Here is an 11,741-nt window from a genome sequence, read left to right on the forward strand (position 1 = left end):
AAAAATATTTGACAATTATTTTCCTGCAAAATATATTGTATATGTATGTTATTATTAAATTAAAAAAAGTAAGAAATCAAAAAGTAAAGGATAAAAAAGAACGAAAATTAAAATAAAAAAGAAAAAAGAAAGACCAAAAAAATAGAAAAAGTTGGTTTTCTATTAATCCGTATCCAACTAAAATCTGTTATATGTGTTAATATTTAATTTCCATTAAATGATAATTTCTTAATATGGCTATGGTTATGTAATTACTTTTAAATAATTGACTAGTTGTGTTTATTTTCCAAATGAAACGTGTAACGGATTTGAGGAAGATGCTAGAGAGCTTATTCCAGCGAAGAAACCTAAAAGTCTTGATATTTTACACCTATGAATCTGGTCGGCGGCCAGCCGCCTCCGATGGCTGGCTTGGTTTCCACTCCCATATCCACACCTCAATTCCCACCCTTACCTTCCAAGACTTCACAAAATCCAAGGCACACCAATATTGAATCGACTTCTCTGGGGAATTACGCAGACATCATTACAAATAGTAATAAGGTTAAAATGTTTAAGGCAAAGATTGATGTAAAGCCAATTCCATTGAAGAAAGCTGCCTTTGTTGAAGATATTCCAACTGTTAAATGGACTGAACAAGAAATTAATAGAATGAATATAATAGAAAGCCTACAATATTCTAATACGGATGGTCTGAGCTTTCTGAATTAAGGGAGTTAATTCCAAAATAATGTGGCGTCAAATGATATTGTGTAATAGGTTTTTAAGGAATAGACATGTTTTAATGAAGTTTGAGCTGATGGAAATTTTCATTAATATCATGTCTTAAAATGTGTATTACATAATTGCCAAAGATGGGTATGCATATCAAATACGCCCGTTCATATACGATGCAAAATTCAAAGCAACTGAAGAAACATCCCAAGCAACTGCGTGGATTTCCTTCCCTGATCTTCTACCCTTCTTTGTAAAAGAAGCTCTATTTTCATTGGCTTCAACTGCTGGTAAGACAGTGCATTTGGATTTTGCAACTATAAACAAGACTCGCCCTAACTGGCAAGAGTGAAGGTACAGTTGGATCTGTTGGCTGAAAAACCTGAGTTTATTCAAATGGAGATAAAAAATGAAGTTAGTCTGGAGAAAAGACTTGTAAAAGTCAAAATATAATATGACTCTCTTCCTTCTCACTGTATGAGGTGCAAGTTACAAGGGCATAACCAAGATGATTATAGAGTCCTACATCCAAAATTGCTTAAAGAACAGGAGAAGCATAAAGAGGCACCATCAAAACAACAACATGATCAATCTAGAGGCAACAGAGGTGTTGTGATTAGTAAATGGAACCCTACCAACAGATTTTTTACAAAAAAGAAGGGAGAATATATCAGTGACAAGGCAGTAGAGGTTAATGGGAAAGCAACTGAGATAAGTAATGTTATCAACACAAAAACCCTTTTGAGGTGTTAACACAAGGAAAGCATGAGAAAGTGAATGATGACAAGGATTATGGGTTGTATAATCAGGATTCAGAGAAAGCAGGTACCACTAAAGATTGGGTAGATACTGCTTGCGCTAGCGCTTCATGTCAACATGGATCTCCAGCAACAAAAACATCAATAACAACATGTAACACCCCGTATTTTTCGGGCTAGAATTCAAACCGTCGCTCTTATGCGTATAGACCCAAACCCAATTATTCCTTGTTAATATATGTATGATGATTAATTATCTAGTGTGGTAATACCTTTGGATATGAATTTAAGTCGCAAATATATCCTAACTCAGAGAAGAGTTGAGAACGTTTGTATATAACGAGTTAGAGGTCCTAATATATATCAAATGAAAGGTCATTGAGTCTTCCTTCCAATGCACTTGGTTTCACCTTAATCCGATATCGGAGCGAAAAGTTATGCTCATTTTACTCAAGTATGTCAGCCTGTTAACAAAGTGATGACCTGAGCTGACGGATCATCACCTATGTGATGACTTATCAGCCCAAGTCGTTAGCCTTAGGCAGAAAAACATCAATTCCAGCTTCCACGTGACGACCTGGGGTGACGGCCCGTCACCTAAGTGACGACTTATCAGCCCAAGTCGTCACCCATGAAATTCAGCAATTCCCATTCGAATTCGGAGGGGTATTTTGGTCTTTTCCCTCACCTCCCACGACTTAAATCAAGCATTAAACACTATTAACTGATAAAATATCAGTTTATCATCACTCGTAATCCTCTCCACTCTCAAGATCAAGGAGAAATTAGGGTTTCCTTCAAGGCAAGAATTCAAGCCTTTCAATCCAAGATTTCCCAAGAAAAAAGTGTCAAGATTAGGGTTTCTCCTCAAGAATCCAAGAATTCAATTCATCCTCTTCAAGAAAGAAACCAAGAATTTAGTTTCATAATACAAGAATCTCAAGAAAGCTTTCAAGATCATCTTCTAGGGTTTCAAAGTCAAGTTCTCTACATCAAATCAAGTCTATTAAGGTATGTGGGGTATGAACGAGGGTTTTCTTCCACCCTTGTGCCCAAATCTTGATTTTAAGTTAAATTTTGCATAAATTGAAGTTAGGGTTGATACCCAATTCTTATTATTTTTAGTTTACAAAGTTATCATGTTAATTAAGGCATCAATTGCAAAAGATTTACATATATCCATGTTTGAAATCATGAGAATCATATTATGAGTTAGATTCCACTATCTTGATTGAGATTGTTGAAAGTTTTTAAGATGATTGTTGAGCAAAAAGTTTAAATATGATTATTGATGCATTAAAGTTTTATATTTTGAGTCCTAAGTACAAGTGATGAGTTTATAAGGAGATTATGATCTTAAGTTTTATTGACAAGTTTTGACAAGTGCTTTCAAAAGCAAAGATTGATCTTTTGCTCCTAAGCTTAGACAAGGAATCCACATTGTTCATATAGTTTGAGATTTAAAGAAGAGAAACATAATTAGTTTTAATTACAAACCTCGTGCTATTTTAAGGTGGATTTCCTAAAGTTCTGAGCAATAAGTATGGGAGTAGTATTTAGCACCGAGTTGGGTATGATTCCAAGAGTGTCATGCCCTAAAACTACATGTCATCGTAGGTATATGATTTGCCCATAGTGGGATAAGATAGTGAACACTTAAGATAAGGTTCTATTCCGATAGCAAAGGTAGAATAGCTCTCCCCAGCGTGGGTAAGACGTTGAACTCCATGATAGCTCACATGATTTATGTCAGTTAGAAGAACCTCCCAAAGTCCCCAAGTCTTAAATCAAAATGTCAGAACAGTTTTAAGAAAACTAAGTGTAAAGGCTCACAATTTTATTAAGCTATTGTTTTATATAAGACATCAGTTATCAGATTTCAGCTTTAAGTTTTCAGATTGATAAAGGTGAGCCCTTTTCACTTAGCCTGCATGATTTGAAGGACAGAATAAGAGTACAGTTTATTAGAACTAAGTGTGGTGGCTCACAAGAATTTCTTTTACGCTTTATATTTTATGATTATTCAGTTTTTATTATTCAAGCCAAGTTGAGTCACTCACATTTAGCATGCCGTTTTGAAAGTTTATTTGAATTGTTGCATTTATTGTTTTACTTATGCATTCACCCCACATGCTCAGTACATTCCAAAATTACTGATCCACATATTACGTTTATGTGCTACATTGTTTAATAATGTAGGTACCAGTTCAGTTGTAGTCCATATATCACGATCAGACAGTTGCAGATTCCGGCTCACAGATGATGAGTCTTCCTACTTTAGGGACTTCAGTTAGATACTATTCATGTACTCTATTTTTCCTACTCATATGTATTGATTAGTGGTAGTTGGAGTCACATCCTAGCTATCTATAGTCAGTATAGTAGAGGCTTCATAGACAGTCAGTATAGTTGATGTATTTAGTTTCAGTTTTGTTTTGTATAAGCAGAGTTGTAATCATCTTAATATAGCTTGGCATTGATCAAGTTCAGAAAAGATCTATTTTCCACATTTTTCTTCAGATTTATGTGTTTTATTCAGTTGCTTATGAGTAATGCCAGTACAAGGGTTAGCTTGGGATCACTTGTGGTTCTAAGCACCGTGTGATGACTAGGAGTAGTCTCGGGTCGTTACACAACGGCTCCTATCAACAGTTCTCCAAATAAGTCCACGTCAAGGAACACAAGAAACAACAATAAATCCTTAGTAGTAAAGACAACAACAACAACAACTCCTTCCAGCAGTTCAGCAAAAAATACCACACCTTAGAACACAAGCAACAGTAGTAATTCCTCTGCAACAAAGACAACAATAACAATAATTCATAGTAGCATCTCCTTAAAAAAGACCACATCTTGTGAAACATGCAACATCAGCAGCCAATTGATATCACATAGTGAAGATCAAGCTAGTACAAGTTGGAGTGACGAAGTAGATGAGAGAGGGGTGGAGGCAGAATTAATTAAGTTTAGTGGGGAGGTTCTCTTTAATGATGACACTAGGTATGTTGTCGAGTGTCTGTAACACCTCAGGAAAAGAACAACAATTCAAAAAATAAAGATCTTGTAATCCAACAAGGGAGGATGGATATCCAACAACTATTGGCACAAATAACTTATCAAGAGCCATTATAGGTTGATAATTCATTGGAATTTCAATCAGAGATACATGGAGTAGGATCTTACCCAGTTGTAGCAGATGGTACCTTGTTATTATTTCCATCAACAAGATTGGAAAATAATGCAGGTCAGGACCTGGCAGTTCTCTGTACAAAATCAAGTCCTGTTAGAACTTTACATGAATTAGTTACACATCATATGAAGGAAAAGATTATAAAGGTGAAGGGGTCACAACAGATGCAGACAGTGGAAGATTAAGAGGAAAGTGTTTAAGAAGACCAGTTTATCCCCACAAACAAGTTCAAAGACTAATAAAGGTAAAAAAAAAGGGGAGACATTGCCTACAAGGGTAAATCCTATGAGGGGTGTGCGAACTAGTTCTAAATAATGATGAAAGCTTTATTTTAAAATGTGAGATCTGTAAAGATCCAAAATTCATTCCATAGAATTCAAATGCTTCACAGATACCACATATTCTCTATTATTTCTTTGATGGAGCCATTTCAAGATATTATTCAAATCTAGGAATACAAGGGGAGGTTGGGTATGCAATATGTAAACTACAATCAGAATGGAAAATATGGATTTTCATTCAGATGCATATTCAGGTGGAGGTTGTTTCTGATACTGAGCAACAATTATCTTTTCAATTGAATTTCTTAGAAAATGGTCATTCATTTGTAACTACTGTGGTGTATGCCAAATGCGATGCCCTGGAGAGATTAAGTTTATGGGAAGATATTTACTCATTGAGCATGAATATGAATCTGCCTTGGCTTATTGAGGGTAACTTTAATATAATACTGAGTGGTGAGGAGAAGATTGAGGGTCTCTCCGTGTACCCTCAAGAATATGAGGATTTTGCATTTTGTGTGAATTCATGTGAATTTATTGACATAAATTTCAAAGGAAGTCCATTCATTTGGTGGAATGGTAGAACTGATAGTGAATGTATCTTTAAAAGATTAGACAGACTTTTGGTGAATAATTCATTTTTGGGTACTTTTTGTTTGGTAGAATCAGTGCATCCAACAAGAACTGGATCAGATCATGCACCTTTGGTGCTTACTTGTGGGAGTCAATCCAATAGTATGAGAAGACCATTTAAATTTCTTAAATTTTGGTCTGGGTATCAAGAGAGGACAGTGATATCTTTATCAATTTAAAAGAGAAGATGAAGAAGACTAAGACAACTTTGACTAGTTGGAGTAAAGAAACTTTTGGTGACGTTTTCAAGCAATTGATAACCAGAGAAGAAATTGTTAGATTAAAAGAAGATTTATTTGAAGAAAACCCATCTGCTGAAAATAGAATGGTTCTCCAAAAGGCACAGGCTAAATTAAGGCAATATATTCACTATAAGGAAGAGTTTTGAAGGAAAAAAGCAGGTATTCAATGGTTCTCGAAAGGAGAAAAAAATACCAGATTTTCCCACTATTTGGTTAATGGAAGAAGAAAGAGGTTAACTATAAACAGGATCCAGGATAAGGATGGCCAATGGGTGGAGGGTACTAAATGGGTGGCTGATGCAACTTTGTCATTTTATTAGGATCAGTTCACAGGGTTTCATAGATATAGTGATCTATCATTGTTGAAACATATCCCAACTCTTATCACTGATGAAACAAGCTATAAATGCTTTGCCTACTAGAGAGGAAGTAAAGAAGGTGGTATTTGAATTGAATGGGGATAGTGCTAGTGGTCCAGATGGAATTTACTGACCATTTTTTTTTCTAAATTGCTAGGACATTATAGGTGATGATGTGTGTAAAGTAATGACTACATGTTTTGAGGGAAGCACTCTTCCGAAGTCTATTACTCATACTAACTTGGTTCTTGTGCCAAAATAAGATATCATATAGTCTTTTGCTCACATGTGACCAATAAGTTTGAGTGGCTTCCCGAATAAGGTAATTTCTAGAGTGTTGCATGATAGACTTGAAGAATTGCTTCCTAATCTCATATCAAAATATGAATCAGGTTTTGTGAAAGGTAGAAGTATTACTGAGAACGTTCTTTTAGCACAATAAATTATTGTAGATATCAGGATGAGGGGAAAGCCTGCAAATTTGGTGATTAAGCTTGATATGGCAAAGGCTTATGACAGGGTGGACTGTACGTTTCCGGTTAAAAGTTTTAGAAAAGATGGGTTTTGATGTTGGAGTTGTAGATAAGATTTGGAGACTGGTTGCTAACAACTGGTATTCTATCCTTATTAATGGTCAGGCTCAAGGTTTTTTCCATTCTACAAGGAGAGTGAAACAAGGGGATCCATTATCCCTAGCATTATTTTTTTTCTGCGGAGGTTTTATCTGGAGCTCTTAATTTGTTGTTTCATGATGTAGAATATAAGAGTTTTGGTATGCCAAAATGGAGTGAAAATATTAATCATTTAGCATATGCTGCTGATACTATTATTTTTTACTTCGGCTGATGGCAAGTCTATAAAATTGATGATGAATATTCTTAGAGATTATGAAGATCAATCGGGACGAATGATAAACAAAGAAAAGAGTGCTTTTCTAGTATATCATAAGACTGCTCATGCTCACATTAGGAGGTGGAGGAATGTACTGGTTTTAATGGAGGAAAATTTCCTCTAATGTATTTAGGATGCCCTACTGTGCATGCAAGATGAGAAAGGTTCATTTTGCAGAGTTGATGAAAAAAGTTCACAACAAATTACAAACATGGAAAGGAAAGATGTTATCTTTTGGTGGTAATGCTGTGCTGATAAATAATGTTCTAAATAATGTTCTGAGTAGAATTCCCATTTATTTATTGTCTGCTGTTAACCCTCCAAAATTGTTATTCATGATTTACATTGAACTTTTGCAAGGTTCCTATGGAATTTAAAGGAGGTGGGAAAAAATAAACATTGGGTGGCTTGGAATGATATCTGTAGACCCAAGGAAGTAGAAGGATTGAGTTTCAGATCACTATTTGATGTATCTAAAGCTCTGTTTGCAAAATTGTGGTGGAATTTCAGAACTCAAAAGTCTTTATGGACTAATTACATATGGAATAAATATTGCAAGAAGGTTAGGTCACAATTAGCGGAATGGAAAGGAGGATCACTGACATTGAAGCATATGTTAAAGGCTAAAGAAATGTTTGATCTAGAGACAAAGTGGGAACCCAAATGTGGACATTCACGTTTTTGGCATGACAACTTGAAACAATTGGGTTCCCTTTAATACTTGTTGCCTATTGATATTATCAGGGATAATCAATTGGAAGAGGTGGGTCAACTGGTTGCAAATGGGAGATGGAATGCTGAATTGTTACAACAAAATTTTAGTGATGAGGTGAGCAATCATGTAATCAATTATATGTGTTGTAATAAAGAAACTGAACATTGGGACAAGCCATTGTGGCTGTTAAACGTTTCTATAAAATTTTCAGTGAGTTATGCTTGGGAGTATCTAAGGGAAAAAGAAGAGAGTAAGCTAATTTACAGGACAATTTAGAGAAAAGGGATACCTTTTAAGGTGTCATTCTTTTTATGGAGATTGGGGAAGAAAAGGCTGCCTATAGGGGAAATCCTTATCAGAAATAGGATTTGTGATGATGTTGAATGTTGTCGTCGTGAAGAAGGGGTCCAAGAAACCATCGAACACACATTCATACACTGTATTTTTCTAAGAACATTTGGGCTTATTTTTCAGGTATTGCAGGGATTGATGGTCCTTTTTTGAAGCTCAAGGACAGCGTTCTTAAATGGTGGAATGCCAGAACTACACTGAAGCTCAAACCCATTTATACAGCTATTCCTATGTTTATTTTATGATAAATTTGTAAAAGAAGTAATGTGATTAAACATGGTGGCAAGATGTCTTATATGAGTATGAGGATGGAAATTACCAGGCATTTAATATACTTAACCAAGTTCCTATATCCTTGATTAAGCAATATTCCTAATTATTGGTTTGAATTGGTAGGGTTTCTTTAAAGTTATACACCTAGGATTGGGTGTATTGTGGTGTGCTGGAAATTGCGCAGTATGGGAAAGTACAAATGTAATTCTGACAGGGCTTCAAAGGGTAATCCTGGTCTTAGCTCTTGTGCTTTCTGCATTAGAAATGACATAGGAAATCTGGGATATGCTGAGGGAGTAAGGATTGTTGACACCAATAATTTGATGGCAGAAGTAATGGCTTTGAGGATGGGTTTGGAGCACTGCAAAAGAAATAATTTGCTACCTGTGATTTTGGAAACTGATCCTCTAGCCTTAAAAAACATTCTGTATGGAATATGGGATACACTATGGAATATAGCTTTGGAGATAAGAATTGTGCATCACATGATAAAGGATGTCGATGTTGTTGTAGAGAACATATTCAGAGAAGGCAACAAGGTGGCTGATTTTATTGCTAACAAAGTGTTCTTTTTTGCAGGCACAAGTAGAATAATTTATTCAAACTTTCTGGAACTACCTAGGGAGGCCAAAACGTTTCTCAACATGGATAAAAACCAAGTTCCTAATCTCAGAATTAAAATGTTCCAAAATGGATATTTTAATAATAAGAGGGTAAGCAGCTAGTTGTTTTGGAGTTCTTCAACAGAATTCACAGTGAATAAACATGGAAAACAAGAAAGTGAATATAACGGAAGTACTGATTATGCATACATGAAAGAAATTAAAAAGTCAGTACCAATATAACAAAATGCATACTTGGCATGGTTGGGAATGGAGCCTTATCCTCCAATTTTTTAGGCAGTGGCATTAGTCCCTCGTTAGGATCAATACGTTAAGGAAAAAGAGGTGAGGTAAAATTATCAATCACAATTGGGTATAAAATATAAGGACGAAGAAGCCATGACACTTATCTTGGTGTAATAAGCATGGATTTGGGGATCAGTTGAGGTGGAGAAGTCTCCGATTAGGACGAATTCACGGCGTTGTGAGACTTGTAAACGCCCATTGTGAATTACACCTAAAACAATTAAATTCCTCAAAATTTGAGCTTTAAATCACCCGATATGGTATCTTCTAAACCCTTATCACCTTGAAATTGCTATGCTTGAAGGCGTCATTTCACTGTGAATCATCTGTAGCAGGGAAACAATTTTCAACTCCGAGATCTCTCAACAGTATCATCGCTGAAACATCAACTGCAATCTTCAATAAAGAAGATGAGAAATCGATGGAGCGTTCAAGAGAGAGGGTTGAGAATTTTCCAAATAGACTTTATAAGATCAAGATATACAACACCATTGTTTCAAGAGAATTGGATGATAAGATGAAGATGCTGCCAACAGCTCGTTGGAGATGCAATGCCGAATGGTCTAGAAATCTCTGGACAATTGTGTCTATTTTAGGATTTAATTTATTTTTTGTTTATTTCCTTTTTGATATGGGCCGGTTGGCCATATTTTGATTGTTACAGATGTCAAACTTTTCCTTTTTAATAGATGGACTAATTTGCCCACCTTTCAATTAAAAAAAAAGGATTTGAGGAAGATTCCCAAAGCAAAAAGGCCACGGGAACTCAAAAGCTCAGCCCATGGTTTTGTCTTTTCATTTGATATTTTTTTTTTTTTTGGGATAACGTGTTGAGTTGAGAGGAGTGGCAAATTCAGTTTAAATTTGACCCACAGATGGGTTGGGCAGATCAATGATGAGTGAAGTTAGGGCAAAACCAACTAAACCCATTTGTTTCACAAAAAAATTTGGTGACATCACAACTTATTTTTATTAAACTAAATAAAATTTCTATCTTTTTCATTAATTATTTAAATTTCCTTTTTTTTTCTAAAAAAATCGTATACATCCACAAATCGATAAATTTCTGAATACATAATTTTAATTATGTGTTTCCCTTTGATCTAATTAATGTATTATGTACTTCAATCAAATAGTTTAAAAAATAATGTATCTCAGTAATCAAAATTATGTATCGCAACTTCAAAATCATATATTCGAATGCTAATTCTGTATCCGAGCAAAAATGGAATAATTAACTGTTACATTCTTAAATTTAAAATTATATATCTCAACTTCAAAGTTATGTATCCGAATGCAAATTATGTATCCAAAAATAGCAAAATAAGAAATTATTTGTAAGTCAGCAAAAGAATAAGGATAGGGAGTAATTAATAGTAAACTTGTTGGGATTTATTTAAGTTTTACTTTATTTCTAGTAGCCCAAATCAGCCAATAGCATTAGCCCAACATGACCCATGAAAGATTTAAGTGTAGGCTTCTAATTAGATTTGTGCGTTTTCTTATGGGATGCTTTCAGAAAATAACTACTCTTTCACTGCATTAGGGTGTCCTTAGCCTAACTTTTTAATTTATCATCTGTAATCAATGTATCAACTATATACAATTGACTATATTCGATATAAAATATAAATACAATGAGTAATTACATGCACGAAAAACATACAATTTATATTGTTAGCTGGACAACTGCTGGATCATTGTATTTGTATCAACGAATACAGGTATATCAGTGAATACAAACCTTCTCTCTTTGTACTTTAAATTTTCACTTATCTTTCTCCTTCTTTGTATTTTGTATTTTTACCACTCTATCTTTGTTAAATGTATTAAACTTATCATTTGTATTTGTATATTAACAAGTACATGGATCATTTATATTTGTATGATTCAATTTGTATCATTATTTTTTTAAACTGCTAGTTTTGTATTAAAATATAGTAGGTATTTGAAACCAAATAGAAATACATAATTGAGAGTTTCCCAAAATGGAGTTTTTTTAAAAAAAAATGAAAGAGAACGAGAAGCTGAGAGTTAACGAGAGAGAGAAATGGAGGGAGCCGGCAATAGAGAGAGAGAGAGATGGGGAGGGAGGCGAGCAAGATTGGAAGGGAGGAGGAAATGGCGAGAGAGGGAAGGAGAAGAGAGCTATGAATAATATTTAATTGACAAGAGAGACTATGCATTATAATTGCTTGAAACTTAGGCTAAATAGGGTAATAAGGAACATATATTTGTGAAGCAATATAGTTTTTCCTTTTCTTGTTCCTTAATCGACGTTTATCATTAGCCTTTGTTTGTAGCTTATATATTTTTATTTTTCTTCAACATTTAAGTTGATGAATTAAACCAAATAGTTATACGAGTTAAAAAAATGGCTACTAAATTTTGTAAGTAAAAAGATATCACGAATAATGATAAGATTT

The 11,741-nt window shown here is 34.5% G+C and overlaps 1 long non-coding RNA gene across 2 annotated transcripts; it reads right to left on the reverse strand.

Moving 5' to 3' along the window:
- Positions 1-779: 779 nt before the first annotated feature.
- On the reverse strand, positions 780-10,297 carry LOC107863485. 2 transcript variants are annotated; one of them, XR_007053085.1, is made up of 3 exons: positions 9,598-9,973; positions 4,656-9,526; positions 780-1,096 (listed from the first exon to the last, which is right to left on the reverse strand). It is a non-coding gene; the product is annotated as an uncharacterized LOC107863485 (long non-coding RNA). The 2 variants fall into 2 exon arrangements; XR_007053084.1 differs by having other exon boundaries at positions 4,656-10,297.
- Between the last annotated feature and the right edge of the window lie 1,444 nt (positions 10,298-11,741).

Source organism: Capsicum annuum, chromosome 3 (genome assembly GCF_002878395.1).
Source record: "Capsicum annuum cultivar UCD-10X-F1 chromosome 3, UCD10Xv1.1, whole genome shotgun sequence".
In the NCBI taxonomy this organism is placed as follows: Eukaryota; Viridiplantae; Streptophyta; class Magnoliopsida; order Solanales; family Solanaceae; genus Capsicum; species Capsicum annuum.